The sequence below is a fragment of the Prinia subflava genome, chromosome Z (genome assembly GCF_021018805.1).
Source record: "Prinia subflava isolate CZ2003 ecotype Zambia chromosome Z, Cam_Psub_1.2, whole genome shotgun sequence".
Taxonomy (NCBI): domain Eukaryota; kingdom Metazoa; phylum Chordata; class Aves; order Passeriformes; family Cisticolidae; genus Prinia; species Prinia subflava.
Genome location: NC_086283.1, coordinates 50,656,377 through 50,683,835, shown reverse-complemented (window position 1 = coordinate 50,683,835; position 27,459 = coordinate 50,656,377).

Genomic DNA, 27,459 nt, shown 5'->3' with positions numbered 1-27,459 from the left:
TCACTGGAGAATTTATACCTATACTTGGCAACTCAGGAACAGAGAAGGATTGAATTTTCCCCAGCTCAACTGGATGAATGCTGGATATACAATATGCTGGACCTGCACAGGTAAAATTTCAAGGGGGATTCTGATGCCATAACCATCACATCATGGTTTTGTGTCTTTTCTTACTTTATCTTTTCTATAATAAGTGCTAAAGATTTTGGCACTATAACTATAGTTATAACTATAACTTATAGTTATAGCTATAGAATGTTGGGACTTGAAAAACCATTGCAATCCTTTCAGAATTAATTTTATACACAAACTGTGTTTGAAAAAAAATTTGAACATCAATCATGTAATTATTCCAGTGATTCATATGTTGCTTTATAAAAAGTTTACATTGCAGAAAAATGGATAGTAGTAGTAGTAGTATTATGTGACTAGACTCCACTTCTGTGCCACAGTATCTGAAAACTGAGACAGATCAGCTAAGTAACACCCTGTAGGAACACAAGCAGTCAGCGAAATTGCTCTAGTAATATATAAGAAAAACAAGTGTGTTCCAAGAGAGGATATCTTCAATCTTGTAAATGATGTTACTAAATAAGAAAATGAGCACTGTTTTGATGAAAATGTTTCCTGTGTAGCCTACATTTTCTCATTAAGATCAATGTGAAACCAGTTTTTGTTTTTACAGAAAAACAAAATTGAATTGGAGAAAAACATAGAACTGAAGTCAGAAAACTGAGAAATTTTGTTATCTGTTTTTTACCATTTTGAGTAATTTTTCTAATTTCTAGAAAGCTTGCCTTGTTGTCAAAAAAAAATCTTTTTCAAAAGTCTTAACCTTTGTTTACCAGGAACTGAACAACTAGAGAAAGCAACATCACAGAGAGACATCTCAGCAAATAAAACCTTACGGGAGATTTAGGCTTTATCCAGCAAAATATGATTTAACCATCAGATTTCAGGTAGAAGGATGAAGACACTCAGACCATGGAAAGATAAAACACAGGAAACATGACTCATTTCCATGGGGATTCTCATTCTACCTGCCTCAGGGTAACACAGGAAAGAGAAAGAGGGGAAAGAAGGGGAAATAATAAAATGTGGCCATGAGCAGGATAAAGGGAAGACAAAAGGACAAAAAAGGTCAACATCAACATAATTATCTGTCTTGGGATAGGCTGTCAAATAAAGTGATAATACTCAGCTTTCTGAAAATCATAAGCTACCTTAATTCATTAATCATCTACTGAGATGCTTTGCAAATGCTAAATAACCTTTGGCAGCTCTGGTTTCAATTACAGTGTAAATGCTACCATCTGCACGACACGGTGCATGGTCTCCTTTGTGCCAAATGTGATGGAATTACGCTTGTCTCTATGTGTCTTGATGATTACACCCCCAAAACATGAAATGCTGCCTTGCCTTGCTTCAGAATCTAACAACATTAAGCTTTACTTAACCCCAGCCAAACAATGTTGTGCAAGGTGAGTCTAATTTGAACTCCCAGGATACGGCAGCGAACTGCATCTTAAGAAAGTCAAAAGCCAAAAAAGTGCCAAGTTATCACATATCCTCAGTTTCTTTAACTAAGCAGAAAGTCTCAGTCTCCACCCAGCTTGTGTTGTGTTTGTATGTAATGATTTCTTGTCTTAGTCTATCTGGTTATTCAAAATATAAAAGCAAATTAACCCCAGGTACATATCAACAAATGGACACTGCAGATCATGCAATCTAACTGTGACCTCCTAGGATGTCCTCACCTTCTGCACCCAAGCTTCCTTAAGGCTCAGAGGTCTTCAGCAACATCCTAGTTTCAACCTGGCAAAACTGGGTCATCAGTGTGGCACTTCCATAATTTTTTTGGTATAATTCCTTTGTGCAATAGATTGTGCATTCAAGAGGAAACAATCAGCCTATTCCCAGTGATTTCTGAGTGAGTGTTAAGGGCGCGCTCATATGGTGAAGCACCTGAAGCAGGCTGATACCTCTAAATTTGATAGTAAGCACATTCATGATAGAATTGATCAGTTACTGGACAAAATCTTGTGAATATACATGACGGTGTAATGGCTTGCTTCTCCATTATCCAAGTCTACTGGAGTTTGTACATTCACAAGTATTCATGTCCTATCTAGGTGATCTGATCAAATGTATGCTCCAGGTTTAACTCTCTGTCTTGTGTATTCCCAAACTCCGCCATCAGCATGTGTGAAAGACTGTACTTTCACTGTAGTGGTGACCCTTGCTTAGGTGTTTTGAAATTGGTACATAAAATGCCAGACATTGCAGCATGCATAATCTGTGGACAGCTAATTCTCCACTAGTAAAATTCAGCAAACACTTTCGGATCCAGTGTCATTTGCAGGTTATAACACTGCTACTGCTAGGATACAAGAAACTCAAGAAAAATTGTGGAGAATATCAGGAATATTTGGTGATTTCATGAAAAAGAAGGATTTTTTTTTTAAATTATTATTTGGTCTCTTATTGATGTTTTCAGCATTCACATGGAACATAATTTTGGTGAAACAACGGAATACTTTTTACAAACAAGTAATTAAAAACCAATTACCAAAAAGTAACTACAGGATGTTTTCAGCTATCTCTATTCACAAATCTGACCTCAAAATAGCTCTGAAAATGTTGGCCAGAGTATGTTTTCATCTGTCTTCAATTATGCAAGTCAGCCACAGAAGGCAAAAAGAGTCAACACTCTGTAACCAGCTTTCTGCATTCCATTACAGTACTCTGATCTTCTAAAATTAAAAAGCTGTGAGTCATTCCCAAAATCACGAGATGGGCTTAAAATGACAAGATTTCAAAAAACAGATTGGGGGAACTTTAATTCATATGTTCAAGTGTTTTTGGGGGTTGGGGGCTGTTCCTGGAACTACCACAAGAATAGAAGCACATTTTGTTTTTTGAGTAACAACATGTCTAGAAATCTGGGGATTTTAAGGAATGCCACATATCAATTGTTTATAGTGATATCATATGATTTTGTAGCATTCTTCAGAGCAAATTAGAGCAGAGCTCTGCTGACCTGTGGTACTCAGCTTTTGCAGTAAAATAGCCATTTATAGTTTGAATAAGTTAAAAGTCATGGTCCCAAGTGAGGTGCTATTCTGAATGGAAACTAATAAACCACCTGTACAGGATCTGTAATGCATACAGGAAAACGTAAGACTGCCAGCATGAATGCTGAGATTCCCTGAATTGATGGAAAACTGATACACAGAGCCAAATAGTCAGGAGAAAATCAAAGAACCAGATACTTCCAGTCTTCTTTCTGGATTTAAAAAGACAAAGGAAAACATTAGATTTTAGTTGAGGGATGACATAAGGGAAAGCCCAAATTAAATAATTGTTTTTTTTGAAGATTTCTTGCATTGTTCTTCAAACAACAGTGTCTCAGTCTGTAGGACATCTGCTTTCTTTCTCCATCTGCTCAGACTGACTTCTGGGATACTAGGAAGATATCACAAACACTCAATTCACTTGTTTGCAGCAAAGGACCTTTAAAGAAAACAGCTTGTGGCTATCAGAGGTTTTTTCCCAACTTGGATTTGAACATCTAGCTTCCTAATCCAGAAAGCAGATGTTTTAACAGTGCCTGGGAAATGATTTTTAGCATGTTTTATGTGATCTAAACATAATCCAACCAATAGAATTTGTTATTCAGTGTTTAACTTTTTCTCTGGGATTCTTTTCTCTAGTAGATTTAGTGTTTAACACAGAACAGCTGGAGACTGTAATGTTTTTGGCACAGGAAGACTAAAATGGAAAGTTTTTTCCAGTACAGAATTGTTTGCACTTTTTTCTCCTGACAGTGCCACCTGATTCCCTCTGGAAGGATTAAATTTCCCCACATCCATCATATCCAAATACTGCAGTGTCAAGAGACCGGCAATACCCTTAGTTTGTCCATCCATGACTGACATTTTGTACATTTTTGTCTAAGTAGAACTGGAGGTTGACTTAAAGGTAAATTCCAGACTAGCATCTTAAGACACTAGCCCTTTTGTGCACTGACTTTTGCTCCCACTTCTAGACTCTCCATAACCTCATTTGGCATGTAAAGCAGTTTCAAGCAGGAGCTTGTGTATTGTCACTTTGTTAAAAAATACTCCCCTGTAACCTACTTACATTCAGGTCATAATAATAATAATAATAACAACAATAATAATAGTAACAATAGTAACAATAATAGTAACAATAATAATAACAAAAACAAAAATAATTTTTAAAAGTCCAGCAAAACTGCCAGACTTGACAATAAAAGTGCCAGAATCTTGAAAGTGCATCTCACAATGCTGTAGTGCAATATTGCAGTCAATGTCAAAGTTAATGCATTTTCAACCTAGTAAAAATACACTGCAATTTATCAGAGCACGTGTGCTTTGCTGATCCTAGTATTTTATTTAATCATTTTGAATTATAAAAATAAGGCATGAATTTTAACTGGTATTTAATCTATGTTAACTATTGGAAGATTAAATCCAAGAGTTTGTGAGTATTTAAAAATCTTTTCCAAACCTCCTGGCTCAACCATATATTTCAAGAATCTTTTAAAATAAAATAGTGTACTGAGTTTTCGGAATGACAATACTTATTATAGTCTGTCTCCATGTGGAAACTTTGTATTTTCATGCTATCTGCTGAAAATATTCTGGTTTTATTTTGGTGAATGCAAGTAAAAAATTAATATAGTGATGTTATTTATTTGATACCCCTGGAAATCGCACATAGGATTTCATAGGAATTCAGACAATTCAGGGTATGTCTCTCTGGGTATTCAAAACCAGAAGGAAATGGAAGTTTGCTGCACTGTTTCAGAAGAGAAATGACAGCTCTTGCATACCTACAAATGCATCTTCTAAAAGAAGAATCTCTTCTTGCCAAGTAAAGTTACAAAATATTCCTATTATTTTTCTACAGTGTTCAAGATTTAGTTCTCATTATGTGCACTCTAATGTCCTCTCTTACGTTGTGGATATACTGCAGTTCACTAAATCTCCATGGCTCCAATACGGTTTCAATTTCTGTGTACTTTTGGAATTTCACAAGTGTTCTAACCCTTCTAAAAATGTGTTTCTTTGAATCTTGAGTCACATTCACTCTGAAGCTAAGCTAAGGATGCCAAATGGATCAAGTCTGGAAGTGGGATGAGGCCTCAGTTCACATATATAGTTTTGAAAAATAAATTTAAGTGACTCCTTGTAAATTTGTTGAGCATATATTCACATGTGAAAGCACAGAAATTACTTGTCAAATTGTAACTTTTATTGTCCAGCTCATTTCAGCTGTCTCCTTCACTCAGCAGCTCCTCAAATTTTTGTCTTTGAAAGGTGTCTCCAGTGTTTTTCTGTTGCTCTAAGGCGGGCACTGTCTTAAAAAAATACACATAAACCAACTTTTTAATGTTTCAGAAAATGTTTCAAAGTAAAATATAAGCATTCTTAGATTTATTTGGCTTTATCCTATGTATAACAGCCTATATTTATTTGCAAGGTAAACTACGGGCTTTTTATTTGTGGTAATACAGATTTTCCCTAATGTCCCATTTCTTTGAAGCATGTATAGCATGATTAGCTTCCTACTCGACCCATGGTTACTTAATGAATAAAGCAGACACAGTTGTTAGGTTTCATGGGTAGAAAGGCAGATGGAACTTGCCATAGTGCTTTGAAGTTTTCAAGTGTTTTTTCCTTACTGATGCAGCCGAACAGCTGCAGTTTTTTTAGAGATTGTGCAAGTGAAATAATTTATTTTTACTGCACATTCCAGCATAATACACCATGGAATAGATTTACCCCCTAAAGAACAGGCTTTGGGCTAAGGTACTTGCCATGTTGAAAGGGAAAACAAATTGTGATGATGACTGCACTTGATTTGTTGAAATATTTCATCCTCAGCACTAGGTTTGACAATGCAAGCAGAATAGCTCCACTGTTTCCTAAAGATCCACGGTGTATGTAATCATCCTTTAACTGGAAAAAAGTCCAGTGCAGATTTACAGTCAACTTGGTCTTAACATTAAAAATTAAACCTAGTTACTGGCTAAAATAATATGCATGTGGCCCACTCCTAAGGGCCAGCATCAATTCCTATCAAGAGGCAACCTCCCCTGTCTGTTACTGGCATGGATGTACAAAACTTAATCTCTGTACTATTGATAGAGATGTATAGAAATTGAAGGAGCCTTTCAGATTACCACACAGAGAGATACCAAGTGTTTCCATGAAAACATGTTATTTGCTAATCAATTGTAATCATGTTTGCAGAGGCTTTATTAATAATGAAGCCCCTGTGAAAGGCTGTGTGCTGCATGTCTCGTGGGCTTTCAGACACCAGTCAATTTCAGCAGGATAATGCTAAGCCATAGGTGGATGAATTCTCTTCCTTTCACAACTTAAGTGTAACACCAGCTATATCTTCAAGAGGGGAACTGGCCTTATGGATTCTCATCAAGAAAAGAGCAGCTTTTTTTGGTGAGGGGTTCTACCTCACTTATAGACAATTTTCATTCATTTTATCCTGCTCTGTGCTCTATCTCTTTTGTAAACAAGCTTTCTACATGGCAAAATAACAATCAGCAATCCTTAGATATTCCTGACAGAATTACTACAGGTAAAAATAATTCAATATGTGTAACTTTGTTAGTTGAAAAGAATTGCTGGAGATTAGACAGTCTAGCACCTTCAGTATGAAAAAGGAGACTTCTGAGTGGTATATTGATGAACTCAAAGGTACTGTAGAAAAAGCAAACCAGGAATGGCTCTTTATTGCTTCTCACAGTATCAGAGCTGCTAATAAAGCAGGTGACAGATACAAAAAAATTCCTTGCACACTTCTTTTCGCATAATTAAGAAATGGATCCCTCAGCCTGGGTGTGGTACAGTCCAAAGGAATACAAACCCTTTTGAAAAGGAATCTGATGACCAGGGTGGACAAATGCAGTGCAGCTGCTGAACATGGAAGCTGGGGAGACTGATTCAGAAGACCACCATCTTGCGCATGCTCTGCTCCTGTTCTTCTCCCCCAAGTGTCCAGTGTCTAGCATTATGACCTCTGCAAGAATTGCTTGACAATCAGTGAAGAGATTGCCAAACAGTTAGTGTAACTAGCACCACTGAGCTCTTTGGAGTTAGTCATGGTTGTTTGGCTCAGCCTGAAGAGGTTATGGTAAACAGACACAAGCTGAAGAGATGTTCACTCTGATTATTACATTATGCTTAGCAGTGGTGTTGAGGAATCTTTGCATTCCACTGGCTGACCCTTCATATAATTTAGAATAACTTTTTTTGATATTATTTAAGTGGAGAAATACTTCCAGCAAGTGAGCTTTGATTATGCCCATGAAGAAGTTTGGCTTGTGCTATCCCATGCACGTGCTGGTGTTCAGGTCAGTCTGTCTGTGTGGAATAGGAGCTGGTGGCACAGAATGGGAGTAAGGGACTCATTTCAGTGGTTGTGTGAAAACTGAGGCACTCATTCAATAACTCTCAAGAGAAAACATTTCCTACTTTATCCTAGAATATCTAATGAGATTAGACTGCCAAGAGTCAGTCTTCAGAACACCGCCGTTAAATACCCTGCATAAGGAGCTTTTCAAAATGTTTTTCCTAGTTCTTACTGTTCTTTGGTTGTTTGGTTTTGGGCTGGTTTTTGTTTGTTTGTTTGTTTGTTTTTCACACAGCCTCAGTAGGACAGTTCTCAGATATTATTTGTGACAAATCATTAAACTAAATGAAAGAATAGAAGTGGAAGAGCATTAAACTATGATGCATTGAAAATATAAAAATAAAGTAAAACAGCTGTTCAATAAGCTAATTCAGGACAATCAACATAAAATTATTTCAAATGAAAAGTCATTCAATGTTTGATCAAACAATAAATCCCAGATTTTCCTTATGGGCTACTAGAAAGATGAATCACCTCTGCAAAACATTCTGCTATCTGTATTGTGGCACCATGGCTATTCCCTGGGCGCCTAAAATATTTCTGGTCTTTCCTTTCATGAAGGATTTAGATACAGGAAAAGAACAGAGAAAGTTGTAAAATATAATCAGAATTTGGTGTGTGTAGCAATACCCCTGGGGCATTATGATCAAAGTACAGTAATAGTTGCACATGCCATTTCCCTAAGGTCGAGAGTCTCTATATAATAATCCCTACCTTTTTCATCATGCAATAACTCATTGCTAACTGAGCATTAAAACTGCAGCGATAATAAGTCAGGACTAGGGTTATTGTTGGTCTGTTGAGGGTATGAATCCATTTGGAGTCCTGACTCCTCCACAACACAGACAGCTGATGCTGTTGAAGACTGTTGGTGTGCTCTCCTGGGAGAGCTGGACACGAGTCTCCTGAAGCAAGTCACAGAATTACCTTAAATGCAATGTTGGTTAGGATTAACTAGAGTTCCTCTTATCCACTCTTTAGTCTTCACTGTAGGGGAGCATGCCGCAAAGTAGCTATTTCCTGAAATATGATTAAGAGGGCAGTAAATTGAGAAGTGTTTCTGGAGAGATCATTCCCACTTTCCCTGTCAAAGCTGCACCATCATGCACACAGGTCAGCCAACAAGAAAGTGCATGTTCCTGTCTCCCAGCTCCTGGGCACTCTCTTTAACCACCAGGTTATTGTGAAAAGACCACAATGGTGGGAATATTTCTGAACAAAAGTGACAAGAAGTGTTTTCCTCCAAAGTTGACAGTGAGAAATCAACCTATGCTCCAAGCTTAGATTCCTCTGGGCACAGATAGGATGCAAGTGCTGCTCTAGCTTATAATTTATTTTTTTTTTTAATGGAGGAAGGTGATACACACTGCGGTCTAGATCTAGGCATATTAGGAAAATATCTCCAGTGCAGGAAGGTAGATGATGCTTACAGAGGAGCCCGAGCACACAGATAGGATATCATAGCCCAGATACTGAAACAAATAGTGTAGATGCTACCTACAGAAGATAGCTCAAGTGCCTCCCAGATGGGTTCCTCACAGGCTTTCCATGAGCCAAGTCCACCAAAGTGTCGGATGGTTGTTACACAGAGGCACAAAGGCAGAAAGAGGGACCCTGCTCTGGAAAGCTGTGTCAGTATTCTTGGCTTTACGGGGCTGCATGGACCAGGCCTCGAAGAAAAAAAATAGTTGTAATCTGTCCAAACAACGTTGTAAACATTCTTTTTGCCAGAAGTAACATTTGGCTGTAACAAGATTGTAAATTAAACTTCCCTTGGCAGTGCAAAATTATGCATTACTTATGACTCTAGTCGATCTGACTTCCTCCTGAATATGTAAAACACTAGGTAGGTACAAAGGGAGGCCCTGATTTGGTAAACACTTATGCAAGAATGTTCCTCTTCGTGTTAGTGATGCAAAAATTTGGTCTGAGTAGGAAGCAAGGTAGGGAAAATGTGGGCAGAAGTCTCCAGGGGATAGGGGCCTTACGTACTAGCTGCAGTATTCTGTTTGCAATGGACTTGTCTCAGTGTCTTTCTTTCAAGTTTTAAGAAAAATGTTTTTTGCTTTCAGCTTCATTAATGAGAGTTCACTAGAGTGAATGTGTTTTGAACATACCTTGTTTCTGGCTCCTGGCCAGCTCTAAAAGCAGTTGCGGTTTCTTCACAGAAATATAGATCTTCACAAAAAAATAAAACTTTTCAGCTTGTAATTCCCCAGTGGACGCCTCTCCAGCCAAATCACCCTTGGAAACATATTTTAAACCATTTGAGCAGGGGAAAATATTTGGAACTTTGCCTGTTTTGCTAAGGCTCAGCATCAAATTACACAGACAGAGCTTCTGTTTTTTTAAAAAATATTTTATGTCTATACTATTTTGAAGTACATGGAAAGTAGTATTTTTTTAAATAAAATAAAGCTTACTGGCGCCAGTATTACATCAGTGACTGTAACCATTGTGTGCATTGTATCCCTGGTAAGGATTTCTCAATCTTAATGCAACTGATGCAGGACATCAGGCTGGATGAAGTAGGAGATGTGAATGCAATTAAGTCCTTCCCTGAGTTCTTTAGAGAAACAACAGCACTATTACTATTTGATTTATGCTTCTCAGGTGATGTATGCAACAGCCTTCATCCTTTAATAGAGAGTATGACTGAAAACTGGGATCTAGGCCCAGTTTCATGTTGGAACATTTGTTTTTTTCATTTACAAATAAGAGCCAGAAACTTGCAACACTCCCTAGGAAGAATAATCATCGGTTTGGTCTGCAGCTTATTGAACGTACATGGACACCAAGAGCCAACTGGTACAAAACAGCAAAGGTCCAGAACTTGAAGGGATTTTAGAGGTACTGTCAATTTATGCTTACCACGGATCTGCCTGCAGACATCTGCCCATGCATATGTAGGCAATGTGTGTGTACATGGTAAGTGTGTGACATATTGTATTGCAGGGCATTTGATAAAGAAATACCCAAGCAATTTATCACATAGCTATGATTGCATCACCTGCCCATTAATCAGTCTCCCTGATTCAGTCTGGCATTTCTGGCTCTTAAACTGCTTCAAACAGCATCATTTATATTTTAAAGCCAACCTGTCAGGGAAGTATTTCCTCCCTCCCCCCACCAAAGAAATGGAATTTCCTCAGAAATGATACCTGCATGAGGTTTAGGAGAGTAAAGATGAATTCTGAAAATTATGAAATCATCCTGGGTTTAAAACCATATGTGTGTATTGTCTTAGTGAATGACGAAGAACTTTAGCAGCTTTCCAGAAGACCAACTCAGTGAAATACAGAGCCTGAGACACAGGGTTTTAAAACAGTGATTTTATTAGGTCATGCAAGTGATCCTAAGTTATTCTAGATATGTTTTAAAAGGCCTAGTTTTAACTTTTCTCTTCCTTGTGGCAGTCAATGCACTTAGCTTAATGGGCCAAGAGACACAAGGAACAGGGTCCTGAAAATATTTTTCAAACTTTCAAGGTATTTTAGAAGAGTTTTTATATAACATACATGGCAGAAACTGCAAATCCCAAACATGCTAATGAAACTGTACATATACATTCTTTAACACCTATGTCAAAAGATTGTTCAGGCTGGAAAATCAAGCTTTCAAGAATCAGGAATGAGAAGTTGCAAGAGTTCCCAATTTTAATGCCATTTGTTCACCCATATAAACTACCACACAGCCACATAAATCTCCCTCTTACCCAGCCAAGCTGTGCTCCACTTAAAAAGCAGATGGCTTATGGCTGTTTTTTTTCAGCATTCCCATTTCTCAGGTGGGCCCCCGATTTATTTGATACAATGTTCTTCTGCACTGGATGCACAAGTACTCACTCCCTCTTGGCAGCTTTAGGTATGCTCTTAGCATACCTTTGCTAGACCACTGGCAGGATCAGTGCCCTCCATTCCCACTGCACAGCCTGGGAGTAAAAACCACTGAAAAAAGTATATTTATCATAAACAATGGCTGGAATTTTTGGCATACCTAGAACCTGACTGCATACTGCCTGTATGGGGCATCTGCAGTCAGCTTTTCTTGCTCCTGTGTGCTCTCAGCCATCCTGAAAACTTTTCTGCAGATGTGTTCCTTGGATGGTCAGAAAGTTATTTGGCTAATGGCCTGCAAGAAGACACTGACTCAAATGGTGGTGAAGCAGAATATGTAGAGAAAAAAATCCAGTGGCTGAATAAGACATCTTCTGCCTTAAACAGGAAACTAACTCTTCTTTTATTGCAACTTCCTACTCAAAAGAGTCAAAGACTCAAAAGCACAAATTGAGAGAGAAAAGTTGTACCCAGCTCCTGCTGGTCTCCTGTGAGCTCGTAGTCAGCAGACTCTCTGGTAAAAATGTCTGCTTAATTCTTAAGTTTCTGATGATTTATTAAAAAAACAAACAAACAAACAAAAAAACCCACCAAAAAACCAAAAGCCAAATATGTGAGAAGTATTTGAGTGTTTCACATGGTCCAAGCAAGGAAGAAAAGGAAATAAAAGGCACATTCTGTCATGAGGGTAACATACCCTCTTCTCCAAGGTCTTGCTTGAAATTGCAGAATTGGAGTCACCTGAATATAAATTAACTTAAGCAGAAATGGCATACTTTATTTACTTTAAAGACACTCTAAATTCAGTTTGAAGCTGATACCCAGAATGAAAAGTTTTCAGCCTGAACAGTTAAAGCAATTTGGCAAACTTAGCACCAATCACAAGAGCAGACCTTATAATGGAAACACTCAGAAACTGCAGGTGTAGGTAACACATCTGCTTATGAAATGTGGAATAGGAGATAGATGCTAAGGAGAACACCAGATTCCAACTCTGCCCAGAGAGTAATCTTTATATTATGACTTTATACTATGGCTTGTCATTCTTTTCCTGCATTGTTTTTCACATCCCTCTCTTTAGACACTTTGCTACAGACAACGTGAAAACATCACAATAGAACATTTTCTTGAGGAAATTTTTCATCTGCATAAATGATAACCAAAAAGGAAGTGTGCAAAGAAAGCATAAGAAAGAAAGAAAAGAACAAGGGCTACAAATGAAGATGCTGGCATGGAATGTGTGGTACATATATTAATAAGTGTGTTGTACATAAATACAATGGGAAAGTGACAGTGGCACAGACTGAGCAAGTTGAAAGAGGAGGTAATCTTGGATCTTGGAGTGATTGGAGAGGAATGAAAAGTGACTAAGGAACTCTGAAGCCAGGGATGAGGAAGTGAAAACTGACAAGTTGGAAGGGATATAGGTACAAACTAGAACAACCATGCTCCTCTCTCTCCTTCACTCTCCCCTCTCTCTTTCTTCTCATTTCTTCTCATGTAATCTCTGAGAAAACATTAAGTTTTATTGTGTTCATTAATTTGTCTTCAGGAGTCACAAATTATACTGTGATTTTACCTGTTAAGTCTATGCATGCATCTGGAATGCTACAGTCATGCTGCACTTTATGAGAATCTAAATCAGCAACACCTAAATTTCCACTAGCATGATCTGTCCTTTGTTTAAACCAGTTCTTTATTCAGAAGGACAAATGAGAGGGTTCAGCATTGTTTTCACTTCTTTGTTTTCTTACTGTCAGGATGAAGGACCAAGCAAGGAATCCTTTGTGCCCAGGCCTCCACACTCCATTTGCTTCAAGGCAGAGACAACATTCTTCTTTCAAGTTTAATTTGTTGCATAGTCTCTCTTTGATAAATTGGATATTTATTTTTTACTGCTTCCTTTCAAACCCAAGTTCAATAAATGCCCAGGAAAAGCTGACCCAGTATGTAAAAAATACCTCCAGTCCATTCTTTATTGCCAAAATGCAAATAAGCAACACATAGCCCACGTTTTAGAAAGTAAGCCTTTCTCCCTGCCACATATTCTCTGGTTTTACCTGGTCTAAGACTGAAACGCAGACACAATAAAGTCACCCTCTAGATTTTCTCCAAGATGAGAATGTCTTCACCTTTCTATTTTTTCCCCTGCTCCCACTTCCACCTCTGGGTGCTACCCAAAATACCTTAAGTCTTTCTATACACCTGTGGAAGTGCACATAAAGCCTGAAGTCCTGGAAGTTGAATTCCACTAATCCATGCCCCTTGTCACCTGCACAAAATGCAGAGCCCCCAAAGCTTACATTTTAAGTGCTTGTAAATGAAGGTCTCTCCCTTTTCTCATACACAAATTGCTGCTTCTTGAAGCTACACAGCCACTTTTCTGCTGAGGCTGTGGTGCATCCACATGTGGTCCACATGGAGCTTGTCTAAGTCCCATTTATCACCTGTCAGGGTCTCCCTGCTAGATGGAAAGACAATTTAAGCAATTATAAACACAATGCAAACAGATCCTCTGTCTCTGCACTCAGCCCTAAGGAATCAGATTGTGTATTCAGTACTCCTGTGCCCTGCTATGGGCCCACACAATATCTGGGGTTTTGCCTGGCCAGTCATTACGGACAAGGTAGAAGACAGACACAACTGACAATGTGCGCCAGGATTCAAACTCATAAATCCTCCACAAGTTATGACACCTTACAACCCACATTGTTTTGCTTGCTACTGTGTCCAGCCAAAACAGACAAAATAATTCTGTGAGGATAGAAACTGTGCCTAAATGATGATTGCCATACACCCTTGGTTGTGCAAGACAGCTCCTGTGCCAGACACCAAGCCCACAGTCCCCTCATGTGAGCACAGGAGCAACTGGCCAGTAGCAATGCAGAAACACATGGCTGCATCCATTTGAAAATCCAGCTTCCCACTACCAGTGAGAAGAGAGCTGACCTGAACTGGGAGGATGGTCCATGAGACTACTGCTGTGAAGTGTGCGTTACCGCTCTGTCGCTGTCTTGTCTCACACTCTCTCATCACATCACTGCCCAATTCTTGGCAGGTTACTAAAGGCCAGGACAGGGTTATACTTGCATCTGTTTGCATTGGATATTATTCAAGGACTTCATATTCTTTGCTTCTTCACCTTACACCTGGCCTTTGTACTCTTTAGAGAAAGATGTAATTTGCCATTGCATTCCACAGACCTTTGGATGACTGTCCAAGTCCATGAATTATATTTTTGGAGATATTTCCTATCAATGACCTTTCAGTTCTTCCCAGATGGCAAGAAGAAGCAGTTCCTCTTATGTCTCAGCCATAGATAATATGGTACAAAGATACAGTGAACAGATATAAATGGAGTGATGCTGAGCAAGGCCACCACTTAGATAGATAGATATAAGTATCTCGTCATGACAAGAGCAGTAGATGCTGGTGCATGCTGGTAAGGTTGAAAAACAGAGGACTGTCACAAGAGTATTCGGAGTAGATGATCAAACTATCATCCGCACACTGACTTAATACTGAGTAAATCAACTGCACTTTTAAAATAGCAGTATAGAACATGCAGTTTCTCACCAGATAATACATACTAAAACATTGTCATGCAAACATAGATCATTTCAAATGAATCATCTATCCCTTTTTGCTGCCTTGCAGGCAAGTCTTTAGCATATGTTTTACCAAACAGTACTTAGCAGTTCTATATTCCAAGCCTTAGCGCTTCTAAAATGCACAGAAAATTGTTTTGGAAAAGAACCAAGCATTACTATCAAAACTCAAACAAAGAAGCATGAGTTGAGAAACTAATCTTTTTTTATATATCTGAAAAGAGAAATGAAATTCCGTTTGGAAAACATTTTTATTAAAAACTGTAGCTGTCTGTACTCTGAAACACCCTGGAGGTCTAAAGATTATATCAGTATATAAATATTCAGGGCTTCCTGAATATTTCTTTTCAGAAAAGACTTTCCTTTTCTTTTTTTCCCCCTAACAATTTCTTTGACCTTTAGAAAACAGTCACTATTTGTAGCTTGATTTTTTCAAGATGTTCTCTGGTACATAAAGATGGCAGGGAGTTCAATTTAAAAATCAACTCATGAAACACCATATAATAGTCAGAAGATAGTATTGCTTTAGGGAATGTTTTATTAAGTGAACAGCCATTCAAAGCATTTTTGGAGCATATTATATCCTATTTGAGGGAGCTTACTTCATTCGATCCCACAGAAAAAATACAAGAGAGATGATATTTGAACTATCCACAGGCATATGGATAAAATGGTCAGTACTTAGATTTACCAGAGATGAGTCTTCTTGCTTTATAGAGGCCTGTCAAATGGACTGATTTATAAAAAGGTCAGGGTTTTTTTCTCTTTAACAGGAAAAAGACTTTCATGAGGTCCCATAGAACAGCTGCAAAAATACCTTTAGTCTGTCATCCAGAATTCCTGAAGGTGAGTTGTGGATTTGTGGCTAATGGAACACTGCAAAATAGCACTCACCATGTTATAAAACAGCCGTAATGGTTTATTAGCCTCTTACAGGACAAAAAATGAAAGATGCCCAAAACATGTTATTCTGTTATAATTATATAAAGCCAAACTTAGAGAGAAACACAACAGAACCAAACACACGGAGATGTTTCTGTGACTTCAAAAGTGGATCACAAATGATTTATGACACTACAAAGCAATCATAGGAGACCTGGGGTCCAATTAAGGATTCTCACTGATGAAAATCAGTACACTTTCTCATGATCTTCAATGAAGAAAGATTAAAATTTGGTCACCAAAACCTTATTTCATTTGACCTTATCCAGCAAAAGAATTTGTTCCTGGAACAAGACTAGCTCATTCCGCAGATAAGCCATCTGATAAGAGTAGCAGTTGAATAGGAACACTTAGGGTTGAGAGCAAGGAAAGGGCACTGAGAGAACTGTGTCCTTGACGGTTCAGAAAACACAGCATGCATTATATATCATAGAAGGCTTTCTGATATTTCTGTTTTTCCTACCTTTACAAAACAAGACTTAGTAAAGTACAGGAAATTACCCCATTTCTAAATGAATGACCTTGTACGCTGCCACTTAAGCTGAATTAAAGGGAAGCCTCTGTCCTCCTAAACAACACTACATTTTAATAATTTGAATTTTTGAGGGAAGAAATACCATACATTTTTATTTTTGTCAAATACAAAGCAGCTCTAATAATTTCCTTTTATTGAATTTAGTTTTGTTTAACGTATTCCAGTTAAAAAAAATCAATGGCAGATAAAAATAATCCAGTGCTATTCATGGGGAGAAAGCTTGCAGGGATGTGACTAATAGCTTTACATTCCTGGGGAAATATTGACTCAAATTGCAGGACAATACTTGCTGATGAAAATGGTTCTACACAGCTGCAACTGGATTTTCACCACATTGCCAATGTGGACAAGAGTTTTCCCCTTATGATTTCCAGGGCAAGTTCAATGAGCAAAACCTATCTCCACCAGTTTTACTTAGGGACAAACACCTGATTCCTTCAATAAAATCTTTCTGGATGTAGATGGTCTACATAGAAACTCCTCTTCAATCTAAATCTGCCCAGTTTTAAGCACTTCAGCTGTAGTTCTGGGAAGAGTATACACAGGACTTCTTTTCTGGCTATTTGTACAGGGGTGATTTTCATCCATAATGACAAATGCCCAGCTATTTCAGAAGAAATGAAACTTGTATTCTTCTGTGCCTTTTCAGTCTGAGAACATAAACTTATTTATTACATATGGTGGAAATATATAGTAGAAATATATAGTGGAAATATATAGTGGAAATATATAGTGGAAATATATAGTGGAAATATATAGTGGAAATATATAGTGGAAATATATAGTGGAAATATATAGTGGAAATATATAGTGGAAATATATAGTGGAAATATATAGTGGAAATATAGTGGAAATTCTCCCATCAAGAGACATCCTGCAGACATGAACATTACCAGGCTTATACTGAATATGAAAGGCCTAAAGTGGAGAAAAATTATGACGCTTTTCACCTGTGTTTTCCCCACAACATCCAAGTTTTCTGAAATGAACTCCACTTGTTCTTTTTTGCTGCGCTGTGAAATCAATATATGTAAAAACCCAAAGGTGTGTTATTCATTGCTAAATGACCCACCACAATGAACGTGAACATTATAATGATGATTATGATAGTTCAATCCATGCTAATTACTTATTCAAAAACAAGGAAGAAGAGAGAAGAAATGTACAATTTCTCTTTCCTGTGAAGTCTACCATTTCTCCTCCATTTCATTTCCTTCTATCTCCATAGTTGTTTTTTTTTTTTTTTTTTTTTTTAAACAGATGTCTGGTTAACTCTTCTGAACACTTCTTCAAATTATTTTACTAGATCTTGCATGTCTCAATGATGGCTACAAACTGGGCCTGGTTCGACTGAGGAAGAGTTTGCACCAGGCACTTACATGCTACTGTCTCAGCCTGGATGAACTGTGTCTGCCTAATTCGGAATCCCCTTGAACATCAAAAGTCTAACTCACACTTCAGGGTTAGCAGGGTCACATTCCACCTAAAAGAAGCCTAATACTGCCTGAACTGTTCACAACAAGCTTCTTGTTTGATAGTTTTGGACCCATTTTCTGTTCTCAAATGATGTGCAAGCAAACTTACATTTTGCCACATTCTTTAATAATTCACTAAACACTTCATGTGGATTTATTCAAATGGCTTTCTCTGAACTATCTGCTCTGAGCCATGCACATCTATAGTGTGTCACTCAGGCTACAATTTTCTACCTGGTTGTAACTTCTGGTTTCTGGAACAATCCCAAATCCACAGAAAGATTTCAGGATGGCCACCCAAATGATCCTGAAAAATTCTCACACAACTATATCTAGGCATCCGCTTGTACAATGTTTTTACCTTTAATAAATAGTTTTGTGAAGGGAAACTCAGTTAAGAAAGTTGCTAAAAGGCAGCTGGACAGGCCATAGCAGTATCAGTAAATATGGTCAAGTAGAAGACCTCTCCTCTGCTTTTTTTTCCTAAATGTGAGCAGAGACTGAAAAAAAAAAAAAAAGTGGGAAAAAGAAAGCACCTGAGTGGCAAAAATGCCAGGGGAAAAAATGTGGGCATGGGGAAAATAAATATAAAGATGATATCACAAAAAGGCAATCATTCCTTAGTGGAACAAAGAATGGAACAAAATTAACAGGACAGTAGTCCTATCTACATGCATTTATGGTCCTTTGATCTCTCTTTGAGGAAATTACTGTCTTCCAGTAAGCATCAGATTCTCCACATCAGAACACATTGCTAAACTTTTCAGTGTGCAAGAATTCGATAGAGCTGAGGATAAATAACATGCTGGAATTCATAACCCAAAAAGGGTGATCAGTTAATGATCACTTTTCTGTCAAAAAGCCCCAATGTCTACTGCAGTTTTATATGTTAGGTTAAATTTAGGTTAAAACCAACTATGAAATACAGATATTCCTTGAACAGGGTATTATAAATAGTTTTAAAGCAGGACTAGCTTTTCAATCTCAAAAGGGTGTATTGTGAAACCTCAACTCTACAGCAAGTCTATAGCATCTTCCCATTGGTATGAAATAAATATAACAAGTCTTCTCTCTACTTAACTCAGACTTTTGCTGGAAGAAAACTCACGTAGATCTTAAGAAAGATGAAAGCAGATAATGAGGAATTTTCTGTCTTTAACACCTCAATTTAAAGAAGCAAATGCCAAAAATAGAAAGCAAAGACAGGGTGTAAACTTTTAAGGCTGTTTTTCTCACGAGAGAGTTTAATTTAGAAAGTATCTTTTCCACTGTTTCTAATTTTTTATGTAACATTTTGTAGCCCATAACCACAAGTAGGGTATCTAGAATGGGGTAAAGGCTGTGAGCAACAGAAAGAAACAGGTACTAAATAGATTTGTGGGGTGAGTGTATGAAGTTGATGTTAGAACAGAATGAAGCAAATTTAAATTAACTTGATTTTACAAGAATATATGCAATGCTGTTGTACTAAATCCTAACCCTAGTTTGCTTCAGCTCAGTATAAGGTCTGAATACACACATTAAATAAAAGTAGCCAAACAACGATACACACAGAGATGTGGTTTCATGAGCTGAAGTAGCATGAGTATCATGCCAACTATAACCCTAGTAATTAATTTTATGAATTCTATGGGAATTAACACTTTTAGAAAGATATCTGGGTGGTAAAATGACATATAGCTATGAGCAATCATATCTAAAGGTGGTAAATTTACATCAGATACAAGAGATGTTTCCAAAGAAATCTTTTGAAAGAGGATGATAGAAACCCCTTAACTTATGATGTAGGACATTTAAAATAGATAAAATAAAATACTGGAAAATTTAACACAATTACTAATATCACACTGAGTGCATAATCTTGCAATAGGAATGGAGAATGTTCCAAAACTTCTTTTCCATCTCTAATGTGTAATATCTGTAAGTCTCTGGACATGTTTGGACTATCCAGCCACGGATATTGGGTCTGGCTCCAGAAAACAGCATGATGCTAGCATATAACTTAGTTCTCAGAGTTTGGGAAATCTCCAGAGCACCGCTGTTGCTAACGATTTTCCCCCAAGTAACAAGTTTAGTCTCATATTTACAGTCACCCTAGAGCTGATCCATCCCAATTACAGAACTTTGAAAAGACCAGTTCACCTCAGGCAAACAGAAAGATCTCAGCTTCAGTGAACCCACATAATGATTGCTGTTTGTAGGAAGAACAAAATAATCATTTGCCACACAACTGCAAACAGCTAGTGGCTCAGTCTATTTTGATACAACCAAAAAATGAACATATTAAATAATTCACCTGAAAAGAAAGCCACAGCTATTATATGATGTTGTTACTGAGATCTCCCAGCTCAATACTTCAATGTTTGTTATTGGCACAATAACAAGTTTATGACTGACGGTATTTCTCTATCATCTCTGAAGCCCTTAATTTTTGTTAGATGCAGAAAGGAGATATGTTTTCAAAGCTATCCATGGCTGTGAATGATCCTTGTTTGAATGTCAAATTAGCAAATCAGATTTTCAAAGATTAGCTGCTCAGCATATTCTGAAAATCAGGCTGTCTGGAAATGTTTCAAACTGTGCCTCTAATAAGGAAGTAATTGTATCATTCATCACTATTGCAAATTAAACTTTTAAGGCGAAGATATTTTTCTTTCATTCCAGTATTCAGACACCACACCTAAGGGTGTGGTAGATGTATGGAGCAGAATTCTACTAACTGCTTTGACATCTTTTAATTTTAAATGACATGTAGAAAGAAAGATACAGGTACCTGCATGAATATAGCTGCTCTTCCTGTAATAAAACCTGCTAATTATCCATGCTATTTCCCTCCATATAGAAATCTACCTTAATTCATTCTTCTCCTCTGATATTTCAAACAAATAATCAAATGGACTTAAGGGAGTGTAGGCTGCAGACCGTATCAGAAGTCACGCTGATTAACTATAACTGCCTTTTAAAAGACCTAGTTAAATCAAAGCAAATCCTTGCCTGAGCACACTTAGTTTATTTATTGTATAACATTGATTTATTTGAATTGGTAATCTGGGTCAAGACTCTGAAATATTTGCATGCCTACTTCATGTTTAGCACACTATTTAGTCTAAATACATTTTGTTTCAGTAGAATGAAAGAATGAAACTCCTCTAAGAAGGTGTAATAAACAAGTCTGACACTTTTTTATAGCAGGTCAACTCAATAAAGACATCACCATTTCTTGATTATATGAAGCCAGCTGTGCTGAAAGAGGCCTACTGGAAAACACCCAAATTCAGTTTGCTAACTTCCAATTTATGTTGAATTAGATTTTTATTGCTTTAATCAAATTGTTTTGAAAGACGATTTTATTTTAATCACAGCTACTTTTGTGTGTAAACAATGCCATAGGCAAACATCATCACAGGATGCATCAAGGATAGCCACTAAATTGAACACACTGAGGATATATTTCTGAATGAAATGAATGAATGGCATGTTTTACTACAGTCATCTTCAAATTCTAATACAGAAATTGAATTTGGGAGTAGAAAGGAGACCAAATCAGGTTTTACCTTTACCGAGTACAGAGCACTTGTGTTGGTATAATCTGAAATGACAAAAAAAAAAAAAAAAACAAAAAACAAAAAACAAAAAAACAAAAAAAACCCACAAAAAAAACCACCCCACAACTCTTATTTTTGTCTATATTTAGCGGAACTCTGCTTACCGAAAAAATTACTCATTTCTTCATGCTTCACCTGTAGAAACACTCAGAATTTCTGATTTCTTACAAGCTTATACAAATTTCGAAGAAGCATACCCAGAAAATGAAACACAAACCTATTAGCTGCTTCTGGGTCATTGTAATAATTTGAAAAATCTGAAAGCAAAATGGTTAACAAACCAAAACAATCCAGCAAACTAAAAATCTAAGTACTTCTGTGTGTATGTGTATTGACACGTCCACCAAAGGACTCCCATAAAACTGTAATGATTGAAATTGTTTTGAAATAGAAGAGTAGTAGACTCTTGGCCAGGCATGAGAATTATGATACTGATTTGTTGATGATTATGATTAGATTTATTGTTGATACGGTATCTAAGTATAATCAATGAAGTATATAATATAACCAGGCCTTAAGGGTTGTAATATAAGTAGGTTCAGCTAGAAATGTACAGATTTACTGTCTTTGGCCTTACAGAATGTAAATTGCAAATCAACAGAGTACCTGTGTAGTTACTTCAGAATTTTATCTCCACATGTAGCTAGGTTTTAGCACTTTTCCTCACCCTTCCAAAAGTGAGTGTTTCCCTGTCCTCAGACTGGATGTGCAATGCAGGTGTCCCTGCCATGGAGGGGATCCACCCAGAAGCTGACTGTAGCCTTGTGTCCTGGTTTGAGGGGGAAGTGAGTTTTCCAGGAAGCTGTGGTCAAACCAATCAGTGATCAGGTTTGAATGTTGGCACCTGGAGCGGCCACTGAGGAGTTGGACACGCCTCTGAAAACACAAGGGGTTAAAAGCAAGGACTTCCAGAGGGATTGCCTCTTTGGTTCTGGTTTCAGAAGAGAAGCATCCTCTCCTCCTCCCCTGTCCAGTTTACAAGACAGGGTGGGCGAGGGGGAGGGAAACCATGCGCCCAGGCTAAGGTAGGCTGGTGCCCTGGGGGGAGAAGAGAGTGAAAGGGACTGGAGCAGAGCCAGCCCCATCCAGGATGGAGGGGTGGGGAACTGTGGAGATGCCTTCCGTCCCCGTTCCCCTCTCCCCCTCCCCCCCCAAAGGGAGAAATTGCCGCTTCACAATCAATATTGGCAACTGCTGGCAGCGGAGAAGGAGCGAGGGGGGGAAAGAGGTCCGGCTGCGTGGGGGAGTGCCGAGCCTGCAGCCCTGCTGAGAGCCAGAGACTTTTAACTCTTTCTTGGCAGAAGAAAATTTTTTCCAGACATTGATTCTCTTGGCTGGTGGTTTGAGAGAAGAGAGAGAGACAGACTGGGACTGAGATGATAACGGAAGATGAAAAGAATCCCTGATTGACAGAGGTGAAGAGGAGTGGCTTTTGGGCTGGACTTTTCTTGCATAATGTTAGCCATAGACTGAACCTGAATCCTCATGTACATAAATAAGACTGTATTTGGGTGGATGCATTTGGCTCGAACCAAAGACTGTGGCAGTGATTGCCACTGTAGGAGTGGAGAACAGAGAAGAGAGGAAAAGGCTGTGGTGGCGCCCTCTGTCTTGAGGGATGAAGATCTCCGTTCTTGGAACCCTCGGCCCCAGGGGAAATTGGGAGGGACTGCTTGTCCCAATATGAGAAGATGGCTGGTTTTTGGTACTTGGCCAAACATCCTTTAAAGAGCCCTGTATGTGGCTTTGGTCCATGGAAACCAAAGAGAGCACTAGACATGGAAAGGAGGGTGTCACCCTGGCAGAATTCTCCGGGTGGTGCCATGGGTGACATGGGAACACGGGAGGATGGACCTGTGTTTCCTGTGGGGGGTCTGTGGTGTGAGAGAGATTCCTCTCTCCCTTGCTGAATCGAAGATTGGTTCATTCTGAGTGATGATGACTTTGATTGGGAACCCAGGGTTTTGGTTTAAGCAAGTAAGAGTAAGGCAAAGTGTAAGTGTTAAAAGTTGGAGTGTGGAAGGGTGGAAATTGGGGGAGGGGAAGAAATGTTCTGGGAGGTTTTAATTTCTGGTTTTGTGTGTTTAGGCTTTTTTCCTTTTCTATTTTCTGTTCTTATGTAGTTTAATAAAGTTTCCTTTCTCTTTCCAAGTTTTGAGCCTGCTCTGTTCTTGATAACATCCCACAGTAGTTGTTAGGAAAAACATACTCATGGGTGCACTGGCATCTGGCCAGCCCCAACCCATGACACCTTGGAAAACCATCTTGCCTGACTCCAGCAGCATTTCATACCCTTTTGCAGGTTGACATGTAACCAAGTCAACCTTGATCATCACAGCTTCTCCATCTCTAGAATGCATTCATTATGTGAGCATCCAGACAGTTCCTCCTGAAATCCCTGCCCAGTGTTCTCATCTCAGCAGAACTCCCCACATAGTGTTCTTATCTAAGGCCAAATCACATTGCCTACTGGAGATAATCACAAAGGAAGAGGTTGTGTGTGGGGCAGAGAGGACGAAGGGGAAGACCTGACTATCTTGTTGCACATATGGACAGTGTGTACAGTTCATATTTACCTTCATAGAATATGGCTAGTTAAAACATGTCTCCAACCGGTTTTACACTTAACAGGTGACTGGGAAATCAGTTAGCTTCACCATTACTTTTGCCTTTCTTAGGACCAAAAAAGGGTTGATGTCCTACTTAGATTTGTTTTAACAGCATGTGTGGTCTAGTTTGTAGTTTAGATTGGAAGAGAGTTCAAAAAAGAAGTACAGCAATACTGTATTGTGTAATACTTCCATGTTTACTTTACTGGATGCACTGGGTAAATTTCTGAATGATCCTTACTATTTCATATATAAATAACAACCCCCAACTTTACAAGGATGCTGCTCAATTTTGAAGTAAATATTATTAATGTAAAAGGCATATTAAAAAAGGGAGACAGTGGATCAAAAATCTATTTCAGGCAAACTTGTGTATCCTCATGAGTGGATGGACCTCAAGGCAGGAACTTGGGGGAGCAAAGTCCCTGCCACAGTAAGAGAAGAACTTGAATATAATACTTATGTAGTTATACTATGGGACCTGATGAAATGAATCCCAAACTCCTGAGAGAATTGGCTGAACTGGTTGGCAAGATACTCTCCTTGATATGTGAAAACTGATATCAGTCAGGTGGATTCCCAGGTGACTGGAAAAGGGGAAATATTGTACCCAACTTTTAAAAGGGTAGAAACAAAGTCTGGAAACTACTGAACTGTCAGCCTCCCCTCTGTGCCTGGGAAGATCATAGACATTGTGCTTTAGCAGGTGATTCAAGACAGCCAGAACAGCTTCACCAAGGGCAAGTCCTCTCTGGCCAACCCAAAGGCCTTCTATGATGTCCACTGGCTACATCAGTGGACAAAGGAAGGGCCACAGACGTCATCTATATGGACTTGCGTAAGACTTTTGCCATGGTCCACCTCACTCTTCTCTCTCAGCTGGAGGGAGAAGGATTTGATGGGTTATCTATTTGGTGGATAAGGAACAGGCTGGATGCTTGCATCCAGAGGGTAGTGGCCAATGGCTCAGTGTCAGAATGAGATCAGCGACAAGTGGCTGCCTTAGGAGTCCATATTGGTGCCAGGAGTGCTTAATATCAGTGGCATAGACAAAGGGATCAAGTGCACCCTCAGCAAGTTTGCAGGTGACACCATGCTGAGTGGTGCTGTTGACACACCTGAATAACAGGATGCCACCCAGAGGGACCTGGACAAGCTCAAGGACTGGGCCCACGGTTCAACAAGTGTAAGGTGCTGCACCTGGGTCAGGGCAATCCTTGATACCAACACAGGCTTGAGGATGAACAGATGGAGAGCATCCCTGATGGGAAGGACTTATAGGTACTGCTGGATGACAGGCTGGACATTAACCAACTGGTTAGAGTCTGGTGCTAACCACACCAAAGCAGAGGGTTCAGTCCCTCTATGGCCCATCCACTTAAGCACTGGACCCAGTGTTCCTTGTGGGTCCCTTCCAACTCAGAATATTCTGTCATTGTGTGACTGTGAATGTGCATTTGCACCCCACCCGGAGTGCTGTGTCTCTCTCTGGGGTCCTCCTCTCAGCACAGGAGAGACATGAACCTGATGGAGCAGGACCAGAGGGAGGCCACAAAAATGATCCAAGGACTGAAGCATGTCTCCTATGAAGACAGACCAAAACAGCTGGGGTTGTTCAGGCTGGAGAAGGCTTCAAGGAGACTTTATTGTGGTCTTCCAGTGCCTTTATAAAAGAGGGTCACAAGAAACGTGGGGACAAATCTGTTGGTAGGGCCCATAGCAAAAGGTCAAGGATAAGGTTTTTAAACTAGAAGAGGGTAGATGCAGACTAGATATAAGGAAGAAATTTTAATGATGAGGGTGATAAAACAACGGAAAAGGTTGCTCAAGAGAGATGGTGCGTGCCCCAGCCCTGAAAACAGTCAAGGTCAGATTGGATGAGGGTTTGAGCAACCTGATACACCTGAAGTAGTCTCTGCTCATTGCACGGTGCCTGGAACTAGATCAAATCCCATCCTAAAATGCTTTGAGTGGGAAAGAACCTTAAAGACCATCTCTAGTTCTAACCCCCCTGTCATGGTCAGGTGTTGATATAGCTCAATATGCAATGGGGCGGTGATGAAGGTGCGGAAATCACTTGTAAGTCTTGTGGTTTGTGTTGTCATGGCACTGGGGGACAGGGGAGGATGTGGAGTGAGGTCTTGTCTGCACGGTCTTGTTCTCAACCTGATACCCCAGAAACGTTTCTTAGAAACTAAGTACACCTCCTGCAAAGAAATATTCCATACAATGTGCCCACAAACAATGAAAAGCTTGACCACAGTCCCATCCACAGCACTTCACACAGTAGTGGTTATAAAATGTACCCCAATTTTGCATCTAATGAGGGGATGAGAATTCAGTGCAAAATTGCAGGGACAAATTGATGGATTTGTTCTCCTCTCTCTCCCCAGAAGGGACAGGTTTTGGTAAGCCCTACATGCCCAGATATGCTGAGTGCTGACCCTGATATTAAGCTTTTGATTGCAATTACATTGTTACTGCTATATACAGCTGCTCTGCAGTTAATGCATGGTCACTGGCCACCCAAAAGAACCTTACATGTTGCACTCAATGAACTATGCTATTTGTGAATCCAACTTGTTCTTTTGATGGCAACCAGACGTATACTTCATGGACTATTTGTATATCTGGTGTGGGACCTGTAGTTATGCCTTTGCAATATGAAGGACACCTTTATGGCATCACCAAGATGACCTTTAAAGCTCCCTTCCAACCCAAACCATTCTACGATTCTGTGTGTGCAGTTAACCACTACAGTACATTTGCTGGACCTATAATATTGTAATGTTCATGAGACTTTGCACTGGCAAAGACAACGTCAAAAATGTATAGCCAAAAGAATAATGTCTAACTGATCCTAAGCATGAAGTGTAGCAGTCTCAGCAGCTATAAGCTTCAAATCAACTGTTGGTCAATATCATTACTTACTATCCTCCTTCTTCATTATTTTTCTTTCTGACTAAATCAAGAAGAGAAGGCATGGTCACACTGGGATGTCAGGTACATTCTAGTAAAGAAGAAGTTACTATTTTGAGGAGAATTCCACCTAGTTTAGGTGGCTAATTCAAGACATGAATATCCCAAACAGTCCTGCAGAGACAATAAAAAGATAAACTACTCCAGATGTGGAGAACAAACATAATTTAGATGCCTTCACTCTCTCTTCTCTATTGAAATAGACACCACTTGAATGCACTATATTCATTCCTCTGCCCTCAGTTTGTGCTGGGAATCTGGTAAGTCACAAAGTTTTTTCTGTAATTTTAGAATGCAGACATTATTTATGGGTCTCTGAAGGTATATCAAATCTAAGAACTCTGCTGTATGCACATGTCCATATTCAGTCATCTGCACAGGCTATTGTGAGTGACACCTTACTGGGCCA